Source organism: Pangasianodon hypophthalmus, chromosome 1 (assembly GCF_027358585.1).
Source record: "Pangasianodon hypophthalmus isolate fPanHyp1 chromosome 1, fPanHyp1.pri, whole genome shotgun sequence".
Taxonomy (NCBI): domain Eukaryota; kingdom Metazoa; phylum Chordata; class Actinopteri; order Siluriformes; family Pangasiidae; genus Pangasianodon; species Pangasianodon hypophthalmus.
This window is the reverse complement of record NC_069710.1, coordinates 27,489,803-27,514,682: the sequence shown is the minus strand read 5'-3', so window position 1 is coordinate 27,514,682 and position 24,880 is coordinate 27,489,803. Positions and strand designations below refer to the sequence as shown.

Genomic DNA, 24,880 nt, shown 5'->3' with positions numbered 1-24,880 from the left:
CGGCAGGCACAAATTACACATTATAGAGAGAGATTTAATATCCATCAAACTTCATATACAGGTGAAGGGGAGTGTAAATCAATCTGGACTGGAGATATAAAAGTAAAAAAAGTTTTATCAAATCAGTGATGTGCTCCTCCACACTCGCTGTTAGTTTCTCTGCCTGTCTCACTCAGTTCATTCTTTGGGTCATATCACGTACAGGTAATCCTGTTTGTGTCATCATCTCTTTCATTCTGGTAGCTTATTTCTCTTCACTTGTTTTTTAATCTCAGAGTTTGTAAGGCAGCAGCTTTTACCCAAGCAGAACAGACAACTGAGACACAGTTAACAGCATAGCCACATTACCCTCTCAATAATATTTTATGGGACAGAAAGACATGGCAGACTCACATCTGTCACTTAAAACCTTTCTCGAATACACAACATGAAACCATAGGCAAACTTTACAATGTACACTGACACACACACACACCATGACAGCAAAGAGTGATGTGAAAAGGGTGAGACACAAAGGCAAAAGAGTGTTGCATTGCAGTGGCATTGCAGCACAGTGGGTTACGGCCAGGATCCTCTGAGCGGTGAGCCACTTCTTCTTCTTCCTTTCTTTCTTTATTTTACAGCCCCACCAATGCTGCCATGCTGCAAATCAAATTAAACAGGCTGAGGTGCTCTGCTCTCTTATGCAAAGGACGTACGATCACAGGGGAGATGCTTACATATGCTTAACGCGGAATACTCAGAGCGATATACATGCACACATAAGAATTTCAGGCTCTCTATCTGTCACAGACACATACATCACACTCACTCTGCAGGGTTTATGAGTGAGGGAAGGGCTGCTCAGCCTCTGCTCTCTTGCAGTAATATGAGGAAAATACACTGCTTCTTCGCTCTCCTTATGTCACGTCACATCTCGGCACAGACACCAAGATGAAGCCTGTCAGAGAAAACTACAAATATAAAACAAGCATACTGGTGTGTGTTTGTGTCCAAGTCGACAGGTTATCTGGTTCAGCTATCATATGCAGACAAATTAAAAGAAAAATCAACATGAAGTGTCTTAGTAAGGTTTTGGGCCACCGTGAGCCACCAGAACAGCTTCAAAGGCATGTTGGCATCAATTCTACAAGTCTCTGGAAGTGTACTGGAGCAATGCACTCCATTCTTCCAAAAGATTCCCTCAGTTAGTGTTTAGATGATGGTGGTAGAGAACGCTGTCTAATATTTCACTCCAAAATCTCCAATAGGTGTTCAGTTGGGTTGATGTGAAGGTCATAACATATGATTTACATCATTTGTATCCTCATCAAACCATTCAGTGAGCCCTTGTGCCCTGTGGATGGTGTGGCGTCATCCAGGAAGAAAACCACTCCCGTCAGGAGAGAAATGTTTCTTCATAGCATAAAAGTATGTGACCAATCAGAAGAACAATTTTTTATTGACTTTGTATCGCAATAACACTTACCTCTAAGAGGACAAGTGGACACAAATCATGTCAGCAAAACATCCCCATAGCATAACAACCTGTTAGTACCTATTTACTCCATATGAGCATTGCTGAGAATATATGACTTGAGTGGTGGTTCTTTTTCAGCACAGCAGTGACACTGACATAATAGTGTGTGGAGTTCGAGGTACAAGTTTATCATCACCACTTTCTTAGGCACACTTGCCCAGTTAGTCCACCTTGTTGGTGTACAGTTAGAGACTATAAGTCATTTTTAGCTTGTGGACCATTTTTTCAACCCATCAGATATTCCCCTAGGAACACTGCTAGGGGTACACTTCTATCAGCAACACATACACCACCCTGTCAGTGTCACTGCTGTGCTGAGAATGACTCAGGACCCAAATAATATCTGGTCAGTGGTGATCCTGTAGTGGTCCACTTTCAATGTTGGGTCACACTGTCCACAGCAACAGATGTCTTACAGTTAGTCCATGAGTTATATGATAGGTCTACCTCATAAAGTGTCAACTGAGTGCAAATGGAAAAAAAGAGGGGTGCTAGCAAGGCTAGCTCATCCTTGCGTTCAATCATTACTGCCAATTCATTCCAGTTATACTGCAGCTCATCGAACATGGCAATGCATGCTCTAATGTGTGCTCAGGCCTTTCTGTTTTGCCAGCATGGCACACAGTTTGTGACCTGTCAAAAATTAAATTAGCCCCTTGACTGGTCTGTACAAATGTTAAGTCTACTATACAAACAAGTCAGATCACACTATATGTGGGTCATACCTTAATCTCCCAGACTAATCTTTAACGGAAAACACCATTTTTATTTGAATTCTACATTCCTCCTTACTACAACTCTCTACCCATGGGCTGACCAAACACACCACCATGGACAGTTCAGGTTCTCACTCAGGAGGGTTGCAATTTATCAGTTATGCACTTAAGACATGGCTGAAGATTGAGCCAGAATAATTATTGAAGCTATGCAGTTTAGTTTACCTGGAAAAAAAAAACCCAATCTGATCCTGGTCATGGTTATGGAGTATCCAGACGCTTAAGACCTCTTGGGTTTTCACTCTGGACAACAGTATTTTTTCCCCATCAGAAAGGGTTCCAAGTAGATCACTTATTGGAGGCGAAGAACGCTTATTTTTCCAATGGACACTTAAATAACCCTTCAAGTACTCTTTTTTGAGTGAATCCCAGGAGTACCAGGACACCTGTCCATTGAAAAGCACCTCATGCTCATTCATTCACAGGGCACATTATAGAGTAGCCAACTGACATACAATCATGTTTTTTGGGAGGTGGGAGGAAGTTTGAGTATCCAGAGGAATCTCACGTGAACACAGGAAGAACAGGCCAGAATATGCACAGACAGTAATCAGAGCACAGGAATGAACCCCCGGACCTTGGAGCTGAGAGACACCAATGCTACCTTCTGCATCAATGTGCCATGAAATACATGAAAATAAACTTTGCTAAGTGGTTTCTGAGTTTGTAATATTTATTTATACTAACTGGGAAGTGCTTCTTGGTCTTCCCATCTAAATACCAGGAGAGAAATGTCTGGATGCACTGCAGATTCACTGAACTGAATCTGCCTTTTCCCCTTTGGAGTGCATTATTCAAATGCAAATGAAATCTGTTTCACTGGGTGATCTGATGGGAACATACCACAAAAATGAGTACCAAAATGTGCAGCCAGCTTTCAATGCAGGTAAATGGGAACGTTGCACAGGTTTTTCTGACTTGTGGTGCCACAGGTCTGGTGACATTTTCTAATTGACAGTGAATTTGTATGACATCCAGACATGTTTCTGGAACAGGAAAAAGACTTCAGAAAGTAGAAATATTTTGTCCCAGGACAAAGAAATGAAATAAAATGATTATACATCATTACTAATACATTATGACTAATACATTCACTAGTCGCCGCTGTTGAGATGTCGACTAGTCGGGGAAGTAGAAAACACAGCAAGGCAGACTAAATGTCCTTTGCTGGTCTGAAATTGTTTCACACTAGCTGAAGGCAATTCTGCAGTTCACTATGTAAGGCTATGTTGGGAAATGTCTCTTTTTGAAAGTTTAAAAAATGAAATATTATCGTTTTGTATGAAATGTGGAGGTGTATACAGGCCTGAGTTTTAAAATCCCACTTCAACCTACAGGTATTTTAATAAAATGCTTGCACCGAGGCATGGTTATTGAGCTACATATAAGAAGAGCTCTGCTGACGGACATGAGCTTCCATGCTGCGCACTCACAGTTCCTGAATCAATGATGTGAGCCGCCAGGTCAACCACATGAACACATTTTAAGAATTTGTACCTCCTTAAATACTACAATTTGATAAACAGACCTATTATTTTGCGCATTTGCACATTGCACATCTCAGGTGGCAAGTTACATACATCCAGGTGTGCAACATATTGACAATAATGCACTGCTGCTGGGGGATGTGAAGAACTTTTTCCCAGGAAGCGTATATTACCAGAAGAGTACTTTTGGATTAGCTGCATTCTGATCAAACAGACACTCATCTACAAAAATGTTGTCCCTGATCTTGAATTGCATGAAGGTAGCTCATTTTATACATATGTACTAGTCGAAAGTTTGGCCTTGATCATAGGCGCAGAGAGATGTGAACATGTCAGGAAGCCTTTTAGCACAGCAGTGCTCCTCACATCAATGTCATTTTTTTCCTCTCAGTCCTCAGATACACGCAAGTTGCAGCAGATCCATCACCTCAAAGTTAACTTGGATCCTAATACGGCTGCTTATCCAGGTCTGTTACCACACTGTGGAGCAATTTCTCAGTTACGTACAACACATAAGACAGAGGTCGATATCTAAGCGGCTCAATTACTACAGCTACAGCAAGAAAAACCTGCTTCTTTACCAATCAATTTGGAGAGAAAATGTCAGGCAGCTTTTGCTTAAAGCAGCAATACCGTGTACAAATGTCTTCGCGCTGTAGCCTACAATTATCTGCTTTTTTATGGACAGCAGAAACACTGCTCCAGTTACATTAATGTCTGTGACTGTTCCCAGAAGTTAATAGAGACGGCCCCGCTGTGCACAGAGCCCTGAAAGGTCAAAGGTTATAGTCCACCTGGCGGAGCTCAGCATGGATATGGCAGAAACTTCTATTTTTACCTTTGTCATCCCCATGAGCCCTAAGAAGAATTTAAACTAGCAAAGTCGAACTTTAAAGCAGAGAGAGGATACACACATGCAGTATTAGTATCACGCTGAGGATTTCTCCCTGCAGATCTGAAGATGTGTGGGAGCCGTGACAGAACTGAGGATCGTCTGAAGCTGCTCTCAATGGTGCTGTGTATTCATGTGAAACAGCCTAGTGCTGTCCTCCCCCTCTCTCAATCTCCCCATCTTTCTCTCTCTCTCTCACGCTCTTTTCTGCAGGTTGACACACCGCTTTGAAGCTGAAATGATATCACCACAGCACTGTGATACACTGCAGAACCATCAGAAAATATATTTAACTAAAACTCACTGATAGGGAAATCTAAGGATAACACAATAACTTGACTTCACCCGAGAGAGAGAGAGAGAGAAAGAGAGTCTAAGATAGATAGATAGACGGTTAGCTAGCTAGCGAGCCAGCTTGATAGATAGATAGACAGACAGACAGAGAGAGAGAGAGAGAGAGAGAGAGAGAGAGAGAGAGAGAAAGAGAGACAAACAGATATGTATACAGCGAGACAGAAAAAGATAGACAGACAGACACAGAGAGAGAGAGACAGAGAGAGAGAGAGAGAGAGAGAGAGAGAGACAGGCATGTGTTAGTACTTAGGAATGTTACAAACACTCATAATGCAGTCAGTGGAACTGTGACAGAGTCAAAGATTTTGCAGTAAAGTGTAAACTATGAGAGTGAGAAACAGGACTCGTCAATCCTCTCCAGAGGTACGAGCACAATATGAGAAATTAATATATGCATACACAAGCTTTAACGATGGACAGAATTCATGGCTGAAAAGAGAAATCAGGAACTGTAAACCCTCCACTGAAGCTGAGGCTCGGAGACCTGCAGCACTCAATCACAGCATGGTGCTGTCACACATCTAGGAAGAAAAAAAAGGCCATGTCTATGCATCATAAAAACAACATTCATTAAAACTGTTCAGGACTGAATCACATGTTTAGTACGAGCAGCAGCAGTGAACGCTGTTATTGACACTTACAGTGAAAAACCAAACATGACAGACAATCCTCATGACTGACAGATTTGTTCAAAATAATAACATTTTAATACACTGGGAGATATGAGAAAAAGATATGAAAATGCAGTTGCTAAGCAATAAAATGTAAATATCCTGTGAAAAGACATGACTTTTCTATCACTACAATTTCCTTCCATTCTGTAATTTTTAGGCATGTAGAAGGATTGCAGAAGCAACAAAAGACCAAGTGTCTCATTTATCAAAGTGCGCGTAAAACAAGTAGCACATTTGTGCCCGAGAGCTGCCTGCACACACAAGAAAATTAGTATTTAAAACACGAGCAATAGCCATTGATAAATCCCACACATTCTAAATTGATGTGCTCTTGCACAGCCACACTCATTTGCATAAAGAACCGCCCTCAAATTGCCATATATGGTAAACATCTTCCCTTTTAAAAGCAGAGTAGCCTGCAGCTCATCGATGATATGGAACATGCCAGAAGGTCTAAGACGATGAACTTCACCGGCACTGAAGTAAAGATACAATTGCATGAAGTAGAGCCAAAAAAAAATGGTTTATTTGGAACTTTTACCAGAACTTTTATATATATATAGCATATATGTATGCAAACGATAAGAATGAAGGTAAGACGTGTCATTATTCAACCCGTAGTTGGTCAGGAAATGCCAGAACTGTCTGCAATTTCTCTTTGAAATCTACCCGTAGCTAAAAGCCCTTGAAAAGAGATTAACTAAAACTGTTTGTGTCATCTGTCTGCATCTTGTAATTAATCAGTAGTTATAACTGTAATCTTGTAATTAATCTGCAATTACTCTTTCAATTATGCAATTAAGTTCCGCATAGTCAGGTTACCTGCTATTACACTTTTCTACCACTTCTTGCATACGCATGGTCAGGAGTGTGAGGAAATATACACACGTCCTCACACATAAGCAAAACTTGATAAATCTCATTCAGTGCATAGAAACGTGTACACATGGTTTACACTTAAAACTATGCACACACATGGTTGAAAAATGAGGCCTCAGAATGTGACTACCATCTGACATGCCTATTACGCTCCTGCCTCTCACTCCCCCCCTCTGAACATAACCAATCACACTCAAGTACCTCCAGGATGACCTCTATGAGATGGATATGATGAAAATGTGTATATGGTTCTGCTGGTGGAACACGTGATGTTACACCATCACTGTTGCTCTCTGCATCAAAACATTTCCAGACTTCTGCCAGAGTTTTGTTTCTGACTCCATTTTGTCTCCCTGATAACATGTTATAGTAAAACAAATTACAGTATTCAAATCCTGTCGAGCAGTTAACCAATTACCCACAAACACCCCTAATGTACAGAACCAACCTTCACGCCAACCTCGCAGCGAGAGAGAGTGAGAGCAGAAGTGAGAGACACGTGTAAAGACAGGGAGACTCATCCAGATCATGTTCATATGACTGACAGAATTACTAATCAATTATCTAATGAAGGAAAAAAAACTAAAAGATAATCAGACACATTACATGTTAAGGTTTGCTGAAAGAAAAGTTAGTATTTTGGTTTTTCTGAATGCTGTAGATTAAAATGAGAAGCTGAATGAAGGCTAGGATCAGGAATCAGACACAGAGAAACATGACAACGTGCTCATTAGGACTCAGATATTGCATTGAGATCTCTTTTAATAACAATTTTAAGTAACAGTTACAGTCTGATTGAAAGCAGCTCATTAGATGGTAAAGTCTTGTACTGTTCTGATTCTTTAAAAAAAATTTGTTTTTGAATCTTTGAAAGTGTACAATGTTAAATTTATTTTTACAGATTTTTTTTTACATTTTTCCTCCTTTTGGGTGTTCAGTAATTTATTTATTGTAGACAAGAAAGAACAGAAAACTATTTACTTAAAACTCAATTAAAATGGGAAGACTAAAGTGCAGGACAGGTAGCAGGGCGAGAGAGAGGAGAGAGAGAGAGAGAGAGAGAGAGAGAGAGAGAGAGAGAGAAAATGACAGATGGACAACTAGAGACAGATAGATAGACACAGACAGACAGAGAGAAAGAGACAGGCTGACAGCGAGATAGATAGATAGATAGATAGAAAGAAACTTAGAAAGAGAGAGATAGCAAGAGAAAGAGAGAGACAGTCAGACAGATAGATTATAAAGAATTAAAAAGAGAGAGACAGACAGACAAACAGATGGGGTACAAAGGGAGAAGGAGAGAGAGAGATAAAGACAGGCTGATTTTTGTAGACATTAAACAAAAGAATCAAGTCTTTTTTTTTTCATTTTATATCATGATTGTGTATCATAGAAATGTCCTTAAATATCATGATATGATTTTTTTTTTCCATATGGCCCACCCCTAGTGCTCATGAATGAATATCTACTACAGACATTATGTTTGCAACAGCAAGCTGTAGATTTGAGAGTGAAAGAAGCAAAGCACACGCTTAAATAAAAACAGGGAATGCATACAAGCAATCATGCATTTGTAGAACAAGCAGGTCAAGGTGAGGGGAAAAATCAAGATATTAAAAAAGACAAAACAGCCATGAATGCAAATGGAGAAAACCAAAACGGGAAAAAAAAAAGAAATGACAAAGACAGAGAGGGAAACAAAAGCCAAGATGAGAGTAAAGAGGGAGAATAAAAGAGATGTGGATATGGAGAAATGGATAAAGACGGAGTAAATAAATGACCGAGAAAGAGAGAGAGAAGAAAGATGAAAAGTGGCTGACGCAAAAATGCAGAAGACAAATGAGCGAGAGAGAGATTAAACAGCATGCATGGACAACAGAGAGAGGGAGATAGATGGAGGAGTTAACACACCGCTTTGTGCACTCACTTCAATCCACGGCATATAAGGAAACAGTGCAAGATCTGAAGCCAAGCATGGGACAGCAACAGTGAATGTGTGTGTGTGTGTGTGTGTGTGTGTGTGTGTATGTGTGAGATTGATGGTGAGAATTAGACTGGCCTTTTCCTGTAGCTGTGTGCTCAATGAGCGTAGTTCGGATGAACTCTCTGTGGAGTCATAATTCACACACCTCTCCGTTTCAGACGGCCAGCATCGCCATTGCACTGGAGTACCACTTCAAACACACACACATACACACACACACACGGCATGTCCACCAGAATAAGTGTCGGTCAATGTCAACCACCTTGGGAATAGTGCTGAACGGTGGAAGACAGTTAGAAATTAGTGAAGTAAGATGCAGAGAGCATGGCACAGGATTCCCAATTCAGGGAATGGTGGCAGTGTGGTAGTGGTAGTGTTGCCACCTCACAGCTCCAGGGTTCCTGATCCTGAGCCCAGGTTACTGTCTGTGCAGAGTTTCACATGTTCCCCTGTGTCTGTGTGGGTTTCCCCCAGGTTGTCCAGTTTCTTCCTGCCTTCCAGACCCAGGCCAGAAGGTAGACTGGCACAACTAAATTTGAAACTGTGTGAAAGTATGGGAACATGTGTGCAATGGGCTGGTGTCCTTTTAGGCTCTGGATAGAGTTCAGTAAGTGCTTTAACCTGGTCAGAGTGTTGGTGGATCAAGAGCCTATCCCGGGAACACTGGGACACTGAGTTTAATGTGTAAATGCATCCTGGATAGCACTAAAATATACATACACACACACACACACACACACACACACTTCTGGGTGACACCTGATAGTATTTTGATCGCTACATTAAATAGTTGTATAAAATGCTATTAGTATCACAGACCAAACACACTGAATGACACATAATGACAATTAAAAAAGGAAAATGATTAAATAACTGTTCCACCAAAGAGCGTAATCTTTCTATTTAAGGAGCTGTTAATTAGCAGCTCTGGGTTCCTGATGGGATTTTAAATTGGCATTTTATTAAAGGCAGGTGCACTTGGAGTGTAAGCCAGTTAGGCCTATATATAAAAGGTGTGTACATTGCGCTAATTATCACGTGTAAGGCAAATACACACACAGATGATAGTTTATTAGGCGCACGTAGTACAGAACACTTACTGACTATAGTCCTGGTAGGCTTGCTAGCTAGCACTGACAAAAAACACAGACAAAAGATGTTTGATCTGTCCATTTAAATCCAGAGGGCAGAGCTCCATGTTTATGGCCAGTACATTTTGAGCAGATTCTTTGAAATGCTGGCTCCAAACGCACGTGCTGCGTACTCTTATAATGCTCACCCTCACCTTCATCCAGCGAATAGCACAAAGCCATTTCTTGTGGGAAATGAGTGAAAAGCTCAAGTTTGAATGAATTATTTGTGCACTTAGGGAAACTGCAGTGATAGCAAGCTGCATTTGCTGCCATTGTTTAATATCTCACCTCAAGCTGCTATATAGTAGATTTAATAAAATGCATTATACATTATTAATGAATTATATACAGTCACCTTCCACTTTATTAGGAACACCTGTACACTCATGCCGTTATCTAATCAGCCAATCACGTGGCAGCAATGCAATGGAAAAAAATCATGCAGATACAGGTCTAGAGCTTTACATCAAACATCAGTTTAAATCAAACATCAGAATGGAGAAAAATGTGATCGCTGTGACTTTTTAGATAACTCCATGAATGTGCAGATGTACAGGTGTTCCTAATATAGTGGGCGGTGAGTGTATACAGTGTGGTAGGCTATTCCTAAGTCAAACGGAATTATATTTTATTATATTTTATAATCACAATGATTATGATGCCTTACTGAAATACCATGATGAATATTTTCATTCATATTGCCTTATAGCTTTACACATCTCAAATCCTGTCATTATCCTAAGCCTCACTCGTAAATTTTTGCTTCTGTTGTTTTTGTGTTGTTTTTTTTTTGCTTGTGGTTGCCAGATGGCAACACTCCTTGGTGTCCTAACTATGATGTATAATATTCATTACCAATATGCAGACTGCGATGCATCATTACATAACTCAGACCTAACATTAGTTTCCCTACTTATAATTGCATTAATGTGACAATGATTTAAAAAGTTGCCGAAACATATTTATAAATGTTTGCTTTAGTCCGGGTCACAAGTCAACACAAATGGTCAGGCGAATTAATAATGATCAAGGTACAGCTGGAAAACCTCCTGCGACTTCCTTTTTAAAACTATGAGTGCTTCACTTCTTTCATTTTGCCTTTATATCAAATTGGGAGAAGTGAGATGCAGGGGAGGTTAGAGGTTAAACACTGCAAAAAAAAAAAAAAAAAAAAAAAAAAGATGATAACTGAACATTTCTTATTATGAGAAAATGATCTCATGTCATTATGAGAATATTAAGATTATTAAGCCTATTTCATGACATTTCTAATATCAACCTTCAAATTCTCTTGCTTTGTTGTTTCTTTCGAGAAATAAGATAATTTTAAGATTGAAATTAGATAAAATGTCTAGAAATAATCATTTTTATTAATCTTAATTAGCCTTAATAATCTTAAATTTGTTTTATCATAATCCCACAATGAAAAATATTAGACAAATCAAAACCGTTTAAAATTTTTATACAAGATATTTTGCTTGTAAAATAGCATTTTTTGCAGTAAAGTTTTGAGCTAATGATTATATGGTTGCGATTTTCCTTGGCAAGGAAGTCCTTGGCAAGTCCTTGGCAATTTTACTCAAAACTCTACGCGTGCACTGTCAAATACACATTTGCTGGGTCAATTAAATAATATTTTAATGTAAAAAATAAGAATGAAACAAACAGCTAGGAATGCAGCGCTGAAGAAAATTTGGTGTCTAATTTAAAGATTAAAAAAAATACAACAATATCTACAAGACGAAGCTCAAAAGAACAATGAGTTTGTTTAAGTGTAACTAAGTAACCTTTCTATAAGACAACATTCAACTGATAAAAAAAAGTAAAAAAAAAAGGAAAAGCTATACCCAGCTTGAGATCAGAACAATAATAATTTAGTGTGACAGCATGGACAGGGACAGTGTGCACTGATACACAGTGAGCTCAAGTCAGGAGCTGTGAGTTTGCCTTTAAACACTCGTTCACACCATCAAAGCTGCATAGTGTGCAGGAACATGCTGGAGCATGAAAAATACTGTTCCACTGCTTCCCTCTCCAGGTTTCTCTCTCTCTCAATGCTATTTTCAGAGGGCCGGGTTGGCATACGGAGCGTGTGCTCAGGGATGGTTGGACAGCGTTTGTGTTTGTGACCTGATGCTCTGCCAGGACCCGAAGAGAGCCCCGGTGGGCATGGAGCAAAGTGGTGCCAGGCATTTAAACTACACTAGTGTAGATGTATAGCTGGACCTCTATACCTTCTAAATACACCATTAGTGTTATGAAGGACTTAAAATGTAGACAACTGCTTTATGGGGAAAAAAAATTTAAAATGACCATAAACCATTTGTGTGCCTTGCGACAAAGTAATGAATATTTAGACTGATTTAAGCTGACGCTGTTTTGTAAAACAGCAACTAGATAATAATCCCGTATAATCCCTTATACACTATGACTTATTACCAATAAATGTGTGTTTATAGTGCGGTGGATCCAGTAGCGCCACTAATAGCATGAAATACACAACAGAGTCCATCAATATAGCATTAAATCCGCCATCTCTTAACGACTGCACTCAAAGCCATACCATAAACACAGACTGTCGCATTATTTATACACAAATGCATATGCAAATGAGAGCATGCTGCTGTTTTATTGCTAATGAGCACTATAATCTCACTTCACATGCAAATTTACAGCAAATATTAGCCAACTGTGTAGCACAGGCTGCAATATAATCATACAATCAAAACCAAAACCTACTTAAAAAACAGGCAGAGGTATAGATTCAAACATATAAATTTAAACTATAGTATAGGAAAGGAAAGTGGAGTTTATTGTCATTTTAGCCATATACAAGTACATAGTGAAAATACATAGTGCATAGTGCACTAGTACATAGTGCTAGTGATACCTAATGACAGTTTCATGATACACAAAATGTATCACTTCATTTAGGTTTGCTAACAGAGTGCTAGCAAGACAGAATAGCCACATTTAAAATAGCCTACACATTTTATTCAACAACTATGAATTAAATTATATAATCTTGGACATCAAAATTAGACAGTGTTACAGAAATACTGATAGCTAGCAATACTAATATTAGTATTAATATAGTATTATGAGATAATTTGATGTCATACTTCTATCTTATCATCATACTGAACAACCCTTATTGCTAGCTAGCTACCTATAGATAGTTACACAGCTAAACAGCTAGAATGCTAGATCTATAAAGCTCTATCTATATAGCTAGCTAGCTATAAGGCCATGAGATAGATAGATAGACAAATAGCTAATTAGCTAGGTCACTAGCTAATTTAAGACAGTTAGTAGATAGCATGTTAGAAAGATAGCTAATTATCTAGATTGCTAGCTAGTGAGATGGATAGATAAACAGATTAGCTTGTTAAATGACTAGTTAGATACTGAATATAAATATATACTGAATATAAAAACAGATTGTCCTAAAAAAGGACACTATTAGGACTTAAAATACAGCAGGCATTCACATAATGAAGCATTCTAGGCATCATGGCTTGAATATCAGGCATCTCTCAAAGTCTCTCTAAGATCTGCGCTACTCGGATGTACCTTATGGCAATAATTTATTTCCGAATATCACTGTCAGATTTTCTTTGCCACAATATAGTCATGATTGCATACAATTTATTGCCCTATGTAGCAATGCCCCCATGGTGAACCCATGGAAAACATTCCCACACCATCACACTTCTCATTCACAAGTAGCTATAGTCATGACAGATTAAAAAGAAAAACCTCTAAATCGCCTCTCTTGGCTCTGAATGCTCATGAATATCACAGCTGCTCCTGACCTCCTCTCGACCGAGCCTCTACAGCGGCCCAGCTTTACGCCTGCAGATAAACCCCAGTTCTGTACTGCATCACGCATGACCCAACCTTTATCTCTCTGAAGACAAGAGGCTGAACTGTGTAATATTCAAAAACGTATTCTGAGTCATGTCTAGGTGCAGTGAAATCTCCACACAGTCCATTAGGAACTGCTGAAGATGTCCTCGAAGACGGCAGGTCCATAATAATCATTAACCTCCCAGGCTAAAGCCCACATGCTGTTCCTCATCTTTGGCTGAGGGACTATGACAGACTCTGGCTGTTCTCTGCACTGTTAGAAGGTCAAACGGCATGAGAGAAAAAGGCAAGGACACCACGGGGCACCTGTAACACACACCTATTTTAATAACTTGACTATATCATTATTCTATCATGGCCTGACTGGGATCATATGCATGGTTTTGTATGAATTAGGCAGCTAAACCCACAAGCAGAATCATACAGATCCTATAACATAAATTTGTGAGGAGACATGTCTCTTATACAGTGAATAAAGTGTAGACATTCAGCTTTAATTCAAGGGGTTTAACAAAAATATTGCATATTAGGAATTACAGCCATTTTTTACATAGTTCCTTCATTTTTGCAGGCTCAAAAGTAATTGGACAAACTAATAATCATAAATATTAGGATTATTTTTAATACTTGGATGCAAATGCTTTGCAGTGACTGCAATGACTGCCTGAAACCTGGAGCCCATGGACATCTCTAAATGATGTCCTGAATGAAATAATGAGGAAACACGCCTGGCCATGAAACTGCTTATCAGTCAACTGTCCAATTACTTTTGAGACCCATGAAAATGGAGGAACTCTGTAAAAAAAAAAATTGCTGTAATTCCTAAATGGTTAATGCAGTATTTTTTTGTTAAACGGCTTAAATTAAGTCTACATTTTAATCACATCTTGATTGTTTCATTTCAAATCCATTGTGGTGGTGTATAGAGGAAAAATAACAAAAATTGTGTCACTGTCCAAATTACTTATGGACCCGGCTGTATATAATCTTAATATTAAAGAACCCTCTTCCCATTAATCTTCTTCTATATTGAATGTTAATGTAGTTTCTCATTCATCCATTCATTAGAAAAAAACGAGAGGTTTCAAAAAGTTTTTAAATAGTATACACAGTTTTTACTGATGGGCCTGTATTTATTCTAAATGAAGCATAGAGATTTTTCAATGGTAAATCACCACAATGTCATTTTTGCCATGTATTGCCTCTGGAGAAAAATAGCATCTTGAAACTGAAGTACAAGCAAAGCAAAAGCAGAAAAGAGACTCTTGTGAGCTGAAGCATGCAGCGGCACTTCATTCAGTCCCACGGCTCTTCAGAGAGCATGCTGTGTGCGGGATTTCATCAATAAATCAAGCACAGCAGTGGTTTGAGGAGGAGTGGCATTCCTGAAGGAGCAGGACACAGATTAATAGCAAACTAAAAGGCAAGTCAAGGTCAAGGAGGCGATAATATGAAAACATGACCAACACAAGACAGGGTCTGAAGTTCTCACTGGAAAACCGCAAAGTCTAATTGCCTCGCGTCTTTTGTTCATAGCATTTTCTTTTGAGTGAAGTTGGCCCTCCAGAGAACAAAGACCCCTATAAAAATATAAACAAAAAAAAAAAAATACAACATTTTGACGTTGGTTTTAATGTTTTACCAGCAGTCCAAAGGCCTGTAAAGCATTAAAACCAACGTCAAAATGTGCTGCCCATACCAAATGTAAGAGAGAAGAAACTGCCAAAAGCACCAAGTTGTCTCCTTAAACTTCTTTATCTCATATCAGTGGCAGTATTGGGCAGAAATGCTACTAAAATTGAAGCCATTTCCAGTACCAAGATCAAATCATTCCTTTTTAAACCAGATAGCTTGTAAAGATTTCAACTAACTGCTTTTAATAGCAGAGTAGCACTGATAAACATGATATCCATTCATTCTTACAACAGAGTCCATATTATATATATATCTTATATCACGGCACTGTTGAATTCTCAATTCTGCTTAGTCTGAAGGTGTTGATTAATTTTCTATAATAGCAGCTCTGACAATACTACAGGTTTATATTAATGTACTACTACTACTGCTAATAATAACGGCTAATTCACATGGACTTGTATGACTAACACACTATGTAATTTAATGGATTATTATAAATGTGTTATTTAGCAAAGAAAAAAATATATTGTTTATATGTCTGTAAGGAGATGTTTATTTAACATTTATGGAAGGAGTCTCCAGTGTCAGCAATTTGTAACCCATCAGTATAGCTGTTTTCTGCCATTGGAAACAACATATAATGTGTTGTTCTTTAATAAATAAAAATAAAAATTTTTGGGAAAGATTTGTTCTAAATAAAACGCTTAAGAGTGTGCAGTTATTTGAAAATGATCAACTTTGGGGTGACAGTAACAGCAACTGCACTTTGCGTCTGGCCATATCACACCACCCTTACACAAAACACACAGCACTTCCTGATGTGTTTTGTTCCTTACTTAACAGCTGGTCAGTGCTATTTTTCTTATTCAAGTCATGAAATGTAGCCGTTTCTAATAGAGTCAGTAGGGAGTGTTTTCTGTAGAATAACCCAACATAGCACAGTACAATTTAAAATTTTAAAGTAGCTCACCCATTCAAGTTTAAATTGTACTATGGGACAAGGTTGGAGATGAATCTGAGTCTGAGTAAAATTCAGAAAGCTCTTATTCATGTAATAGCCTATACATAATGTAAAACCTCTGAGTAAAAATATCTGCCATTAGACGGTCTCCCATCATCTTTCTCGGATAAGGTGACACTGAAAACATCATTTCACCTATTATTTCTTGTTGTTTACTACCCCACCCTCATTGTTAGACAGACAGTTGGTATTTCTCGGAAGCACGTCTGATGAAGAAAAAAAAAAAGACTTAAATCTTGGGAAATGTGTCTCCTGAAGGAGAAGACAACACTGTTGCTAGAGCTGACAACCTTGGAAGTGAGGAATGTCTGGAAATGATTCAACTTGGGCAATCAATTTTAGGAAGGCAAGGCAGAACATTTTGTCAATTTTTTTCTAGCTCACCGAATAAATTCAGAGGTGTGATGAGGCAGGATTTAGTACTGTCAGATGTCTTTTCCCTGATGTACAGGATACAGGTGCTTTTTTTTTTTTTAAAGATTTCTGGGCTGCTAGAATCAGGATTAATTACTTGCATTATGGACTAATCTGCCTATAATAGAAGACACATCTGCTGAAATAGGCAAAAGTAGCAGCCTTGGGCTATTCTCCATCTCTCCTGCTTCCACAGGGAGCGAGGGTGTGAGAGAGGTGTTTCCCCACCATAAGGCCGGCGATGCAGTGTGGCAGGACCCTCGTCACGGCTTTCATGCCTGAGATAGAGATTCAGAGGGAAGGTTCAAGCAGCCGAGGGAGATGGGAACATACCGTCCATTTCAGCCCACGCTCCGTCACCCACAGACTAAACACAGGAAACAGAGAGCCACCAAGCCTGAACGAAGCCTGGCCCAAGAAGCCGTGCTGGGATTTTGGCCAGTCCAAAAGGTGCCACTCCTCATGGCTGACACCCTGTTTCTACGGCAACACAGGGGAGTGCCACCAGCGCCCACACGCTCCATGGTATCTCAGTCGCAACTGCCAAAGTTGCTCACTCCTCCCACGCAAAAAAAAATTCCTGTGGCCTGCTCTGTCACTACCCATGTATCCTTATTTGGCTCACTTCTTCTTTGAGTAACACAAAATTGTGTATGTTTCTTGGAATTGCAAATATAATATTACTATAATGCACTAAACGGTACTCAGTAGGAAGGACTAAACACCAATATAATCAATGCCAGGGGGTTTTTACTGAGATCTCACTTTCATTTTGTTTTCCAGTGAAACAGTCATGCTGAGTAAGTTTCATATACAATAGTATCCTAAAGCTGCTCTACTAGGGATAAAAACATAATAAAAGGTGCTTTTTAGGAGCAGAGGCCCAGACCGGCTGTCAGAACACTGCGTAAGAGTCACAAGCAACATTATAAACAAGGTACACGTTTATGAGTGTCCGGAAAATGCGAGGACGATGCATGGACCTTGCCTTCATCGACTCACATGTTCAGTTTGCCTTTCCTATTTGTGTGTGTGTGTGGTCCTTTTCTCTCTGGTAGCATCAGTGCCAGTCACTTCCTGCGGATCTCAGGGGCCAAACACATTCTATTTGTTTAGCTGACTCCATCTGTGCCACACAATCAGCCTTGCTGATGAAACAAGAGTAGCATGACAGCTATGAGTCTTACGAATATGCCTGGCCATTTCTCAGATATCATGGAGGACGGCCGTCATTGCCAGTGCTGCTCTGTTCTCATGGTGGTCCTCAATAAGTGTTATGTGATTTTTAATCCTACATGGAGACTTGCACAATTTTTACACAACTTTGACCCCTATTGAGGCAGCAAGCCTGAAAGAAAGCAGAGTTGTTGAGCCCACAAACCTTACATTTACATTTACGGCATTTGGCAGACGCCTTATCCAGAGCGACTTACATCTCATTTATACAACTGAGCAGTTGAGGGTTAAGGTCCTTGCTCAGGGGCCCAGCAGTGGCAGCTTTTCGGTGCTGGGATTTGAACTCTCAACCTTCCGATCAGGAGTCCAACGTCTTAACCACAGAGCTACCACTTCCCAAGCTATTTTTCAGCATGCATTGGTGCATTTACATTTACATTTACTGAGCTACCACTTCCCAAGCTATTTTTCAGCATGCATTGGTGCATTTACATTTACATTTACTGAGCTACCACTTCCCAAGCTATTTTTCAGCATGCATTGGTGCATTTACATTTACATTTACTGAGCTACCACTTCCCAAGCTATTTTTCAGCATGCATTGGTGCATTTACATTTACATTTACTGAGCTACCACTTCCCAAGCTATTTTTCAGCATGCATTGGTGCATTTACATTTACATTTATGGCATTTGGCAGATGCCCTTATCCAGAGCAACTTACATTTATCTAATTTTTTATACAACTGAGCAGTTGAGGGTTGAGGGCCTTGCTCAAGGACCCAGCAGTGGCAGCCTGGTGGTGCTAGGGATTGAACTCATGGCTTTCCGATCAGTAGTCCCACGTCTTAACCACTGAGCTACCACTGCCCTGCGTGAGTGTACCTTCAGAGTGTACAAACTGACTCCTCCTTCCCATGGACACAAACAGCCAAGCTCAATAGAAGTCAGGCTGTGAGAAGTTTTTGTCATCAGTTATACACTGCTTCACTGACTTTGCTTCATTTTCAGTAGTTCATTTAGCCATTTTCACAGAAGATCCAATGATCAGTCATCGTCAGCCAAGTGAAGATCAAAGTGTCAGTGCTGTGGTGAGTCAGCAGATCTGCAAAGGTTCTCTTCGTTTCATGTGAGGATTCAAAGCCAAACAGCAGGGAAGACCGACATAGAATTGAAGGGTCAAGGCTAATTTAGCTTATTAGTGAGGCTATGATCCCTAACTCATGGAAAAGTGCACTTCCTACACATACTTCTTACTTCCTCGTAGAGTCAGTGCGCCAATGCTAATGAATAGTTGAGTGCAAAAGTTTGCATAACCTTAGGATAAAATGAAAAAGACTTTTTTTACTTTTTTTTAACCAAATGACATTTAGTGTGTTTTATGTGTTTTTTTCATTATCACAAGTCACAAAATGATCTAAATAATTAAATAGTTTGCATTTCCCTTTCTCAATATAATATAAATATTCTCTAATAACCAAATATCTGTACTTTGGACAAATTTTGCATGTTCTTATTGATATCACTTTTTTACCTTTGGTTCTTTCTAAACTATTTTCTGTTCATTTACCTTACATTTTTGATTATTGGCCTGTTTTATTTTTTTTTTCTTGAAATTATTTTTATTTGTAACTTAAAGTTGACATACATTTTTTTTCCTTTTCCCCCCATTCAAAAACCATGAAAAACGCCAACTTTTGCATTCAACTGTCTTTCATTCAAGACTTTCTCCTTCCATTGAAGACTTTTTGGAAGAGGAGAGGTGAAGCTGCACAGAAATACCTGAGAGTCTTGGACAGCCTTGTGTGACAGTGTGTTTGAAGAAGTGAGTGGGCGGGATCACACTGGCAAAGATCCCGGACCTGTGCCCATGGAAGCGTGTGATTGGAGGAGATGGCGGCCACAGGCCTCAAGGTGGTTTTAGTTTTTATCAATGTTGGCAAATTTGCTTTGTACACTAACAAAGTATAATTTATGTTCCGGTTACTAACTGAATGAATGACTGTTTTACCAAAGAATAGTAAGGTGTCTAGTGAATAAAGCTAATGAATGAATGCAAGTGGTGTGGTTTTAACTGTACAAAATAACCCGATAAGTGCAATAAATCAGATTTTGGCAATAAATAAATCAGGTGTTTGAATGCAATAATGTGGTAATGTCATCACTTAAGTGTCTACATCAGACAGTAATTAGATTTCTCCAAGTAGTGTCACTACTAAATCAATTATTGTTTTCCAGTAGCAAGGTAGCATTACTGTTTTTTTCATTAACCAATAGATAGTAAGTAGTCTACTAATTGATTACTAATTTAATCAGCCAATTTTTTAAAGGAGCATCAATGCATTATGTACAGTATTTCTTGCATTTTCATTGGAAGCACAAATGACTCAAGGTTACTGGCTGCTTTTAAGTCACTTGGCAAATATTTAGTAGGGAGCATATAAATGATATATTTTTCTTCCACTTTGGCGTCAGTAAATGGGAATTAACTGCAAGTAGGAACTAAAGTTGCAAGCGGGGAACTGAAGAAAAGTCGGACCACGCAGTAGGCTTGTGAGATCAGTGTGCAATATAGCATCGTCCAATCGTGCCTCCTAACTACCCCTGATTGGGGGGATAGAAAGGGCGTGGCCAGAAACATATATCGTGTCTAATGTACACATTACGTCATTACAGCAAAAAAAAAAAATAATAAATTACTGGAAGCTGCTTACAAGTCAGCTGTAGCTGCTAGTCATTAGCATTAGCATGTAGTCATTTTTAAATTATTATTATTATTATTATTATTATTATTATTATTATTATTACCCATTAACTATGCTGGTCAGGAATGCTACAAAACTCATTTGTTAGAAAACTGAAATAAAATTATATAAACTACACATACATTTGCTCTGTGGTGAACAGCAGTGGAGATACTTATTGATTTCTTGTATACTAAAGTCACCCTGATAAACAACACATTTCATTTCATAATTTAAATCTCCATTCATTTTTTGCGATCAAAGTCAATAATGGCTTTATGTGTTCAGCAGCACGGACAAGGAAAGCTAAGACGCATCAGAGGAAGATATTTTGTTGCTCCGCGCCAAAGTCAGACCACAGGCTATTAAAGTTTGTACAGAACTACAAAATAGGTGCAAAGGAAACACGTATTACTACATGCAACACACTTTATTTTAGTCAGCCTTAAAGTCGCAGGCACCACATTTTCCCACAGACATTTAAATCATCCAAGTTGATAGCCATCACAATAGTTGGACTCTATGAACGATATTGTCAGTATTCCCATTAAATGTTGCTTATCACGCTGTCACTTTGTCGCTCGCTGTTATCGCTGAAATCACAGCTCCATATTGCGCGTACGTAGAAAACGAAGGGTTACATGTCGCTTGCTAGTGTCAACACAGGGTTATTCCTCTTATACCACAGCAACTGGCAAACAGTTACTGAGAAACTGGAAAGACTGCTCTGTAGTGGAAAACTTACTGAGCGTTACAAAGCGCTGACACTGGAGTCTCCTTCCACAGTGTTAAATAAAGTCTTCATATAGTAAACTTCATCACAGGAAATACTTCTTTTATATATAAAGCAAATCTACTTTTTTTTTAAATATATGTAAAAGCTCAGTTAAATAACTGTGCATTTTTAAGCCATTTATTATTACTATTAGATTATGTGGTGCATCTACCATACAAGCCCCAGTGTAAGTTGTTACTATAGAAACAACAATGTATCAGAACAAGCACATTAGTGTAAATCCGTGATTTGTCCTGCAGCCATATTGTCACTATTGTCAAAGACGCACTGTTACAGCAAATTAATCAATACCTTCTGACCAGTCACAGTATTACAGACAGTAATGGTAATGATGTAGTGAATTCATAATACATTAAACACGAGAGTTGCTTGATTACATCATAAGCCAACAGCTATACACTAACTGATGGAATGTATTTCTCAGTCCTGTTACAAAAATACAGACAGCAATTACGCAAGCAAGAACGTAATTGCTGGCTTTGTGAGATCTATCAAATGTCGTAATACATTATATATTATACAAAACACGACCACTTAGTGACTAATAAGATCAGGCAACAACATGATTGTGTGTAAGGCAACTAGTTAGTGCCTAAATGCAGCACTCTCACTACTCGCTGTCCGTTCCAGGTTCTAACACACACACTCACACACTCACACACACAAGCACACACCCTACAGGCCATTTGTTATGATGTATCCCACCTGTGCCAAGGCTTTGAGTCTGAAAAGAGCCTTCATTTATCATAATGCTGGGATTTACCCTGGCTGGCCCTACTACTGCACAAAAACATTTGAATTTAATTCAAAAGCTGTCACACCTTTATGATTCCGTTTTTTTAATAACAGACAACACACAAAGCCCTTCTTGACACCTACAGTTCATAGTCATAGTTTAAAACATTTCTACCATACCATTATCCTTCCTCAAGCCTAGAACTTTACAAAGAATATTGCATTGTTGCTGGATTCATACAAACCATAACTCACAGTTGTAATAAAAGCAAAAGTATCTGTCAACAGATTTAGCTTACAGGCCGTGCTCAAACCCCCATGTGGATCTGCACATAAACTTTTTTTTTTCCATTAAAGAGCCCAAGAACTTATACTTTTAATAAAACGCTCATAACTGGGAGAAAAGGAGGATTTTGAAATGATTGGTATGTTGTATGTTTTGTTCAGGGCATTTTTTTCCCATGAACTTATTCACATTTGAAGCATCCAATAATATTTTTTTATGTACCAGACATTGTTCATTAACACATACTCCTGCTAATTAATAACATTAGCTTACATAAGCAGTTAAAACTGTCAACTTGATATAGATACAAATATACACGCTGACAGCGTGTGGTTTCATCATTAGTTCATTTCTAATGCGTTGGTGTACAAGAACCAAACTAACAAAAATGTTTCACTGTCCAATTAGGTACAGCCAGCACTGTTTAATGACAATCTGTCTATACAATGTAATACAACCTTGAAAAGAAAGATTGTCTGCGACTGGTCTTAATGAACCGTAGCACAGTACAACAATCAGACCGAAACACTGATGACAACTGACAAACCAGATTAACACACCAGTCCAGTTAATTAGTCCAAACAAAAAGGCAATTATGAGAATGGGAAAGAAGGCTGATACTCAGAAGACTCATCTGTCTCTCAGTAAAACAACACAAGGGTGCCACTGTGCTTTATCTAAAATAAATCACTTGTAGCTATACATTAAGGTTAAGTCTTGGAATAAATAATACAGTTTCTATTTAGTGCCACGCTACGGGATGAAAAGATCTTTCACGTTTATATCTACAGTAAAAACCTGTGTATGGCAGAGAGGATGGTGAGCGAACGACTGTTTATAGCTGTTATAAATGTGACTGAACATCATTAAAAGTAATATTAAATGGATAAGATGCACAGAATGTGATGTGTTGTATTTTAACAAATAAAAATATGTAATCGTTGGCAATTGGCTGCATTATAAGAGGAATAAAACACTTTGGGGCATGCTGTTACAGGAAAATAATCAACTTCAAGGTGGTACAAGTAACTCGGGCCGCATCACCCCAATTTCCTATAATATCATACCCCCAAGCATTTTATTCCTTACATACGAGAACACTTAGTCCATTTATCCACTAAAGCACCTCATGATGAACACACATACAGAAAACCACACCCAACTCGTATAACTCTTCCGCTCCTACGCCTCCATAACAGGAAGGGAATGGAGAGTTGGCAGGGGGGAATTTCCCACGTTTCATCAGTGAGGAGGCTGCATGGCGGCTGTGCTGGCCTATATTGGCAGGTACTGCCTAATACAGAAGACCAGCAGGGCCAGGAAGAGCTTTAAGTGAGCAGATGGAAGAGTCCTGCAGTGTTACAGGCCCGGAGTTGAGCACTCGCCATATATACTACAGAGCTAACGCTAACAATGTATTAGCAAACAGCCATGGACAAACGGCATCACGGAGTGTAATATTATGCATGAAACTGCAATCATATGGTTCCCTATGGGGTGGGGAAGAAAAAGAAGGAAGGGTAGACAGATATAGCCAGATACAAATTTGAAGTTATGTGAAACTTCACAGGCCTGATGGCGGCATGCTTTAAGAGTAGTGCTGTCATTCGCTGATTGCAAAAATACATCAGTATATCGAATACCTTGCATTTCAAGCAAATGATTGGACCTTGTCACCAGCACATCAGGATATTCCTACATTTCTACCTGGCTAAGAAAGAATAGAAAGCAAAACTGAAGGAGCATACAAGACAATACATTCAAGCAGAGAAATTACACTATGTAGGCAAAAGTATGTGTATGCCTGACCATCACACCCATATGTGGTTCTTTCCAAACTTTTGGCACAAAGTTTGAAGCACATAACTGTATAGATTGTCTTTGTATGCTGTAGCATTAAGGTTTCCCTTCACTGGAACTGAGAGGCCCAAACCTGTTCCAGCATGACAATGACCCTGTGCACAAAGCGAGCTTGATGAAGACATGGCTTGCCAAGGTTGGAGTGGAAGAACTCGAGTGTCCTTCACAGAGCCCTGACCTCAACCCCGCTGAACACCTTCAGGATGAACTGGAATGCCGACAGACCCTCCCTACATCAGTGCCTGACCTCATTGGCTCTGCAAAATCTAATGGAAAGCCTTCCCAGAAGAGTGCAAGTTATTATAACAGCAAAGAAGTGACTAAATCTGGAATGGGATACCTAAAAAAAAGGACAAATAACTGTGAACATCAGTTGTCACCAAACTTTTGTCTATATAGTGTATATAGCCTAAGTAAAATATTAAAGAAAGAGATATTAAAGAAAGTTAGCTCATAAAAGTAGGCATGTAAATTGCATTACACTAATCATTATAAAAGCGATTATTCTAGGCTGAGAAAGGTCCAGGTTAAGTTCCTACTGTGAAGCATTGAGCAATTTGATCCTTTCCAACCGCAGGACACCTTCAGCAATTTCTAACAATTAGTGCGCTGGCCAATTTGTCTCTGAGACAGCCAAATAAAT

General features: G+C 39.0%; 1 protein-coding gene across 3 annotated transcripts in view; it reads right to left on the bottom strand.

Moving 5' to 3' along the window:
* fars2 (phenylalanyl-tRNA synthetase 2, mitochondrial) overlaps positions 1-24,880 on the bottom strand; it is a 133,600-nt gene that overhangs the window by 101,292 nt on the left and 7,428 nt on the right. Inside the window, exon 2 of one of the 3 annotated variants that reach the window (XM_034304280.2) lies at positions 8,641-8,755. The exons of the other annotated variants lie outside the window; for them this stretch is intronic. The gene's annotated coding sequence lies outside the window, so the exon portion shown is untranslated. The remainder of the gene's footprint in view (positions 1-8,640; positions 8,756-24,880) is intronic. 3 annotated transcript variants of the gene reach the window in all.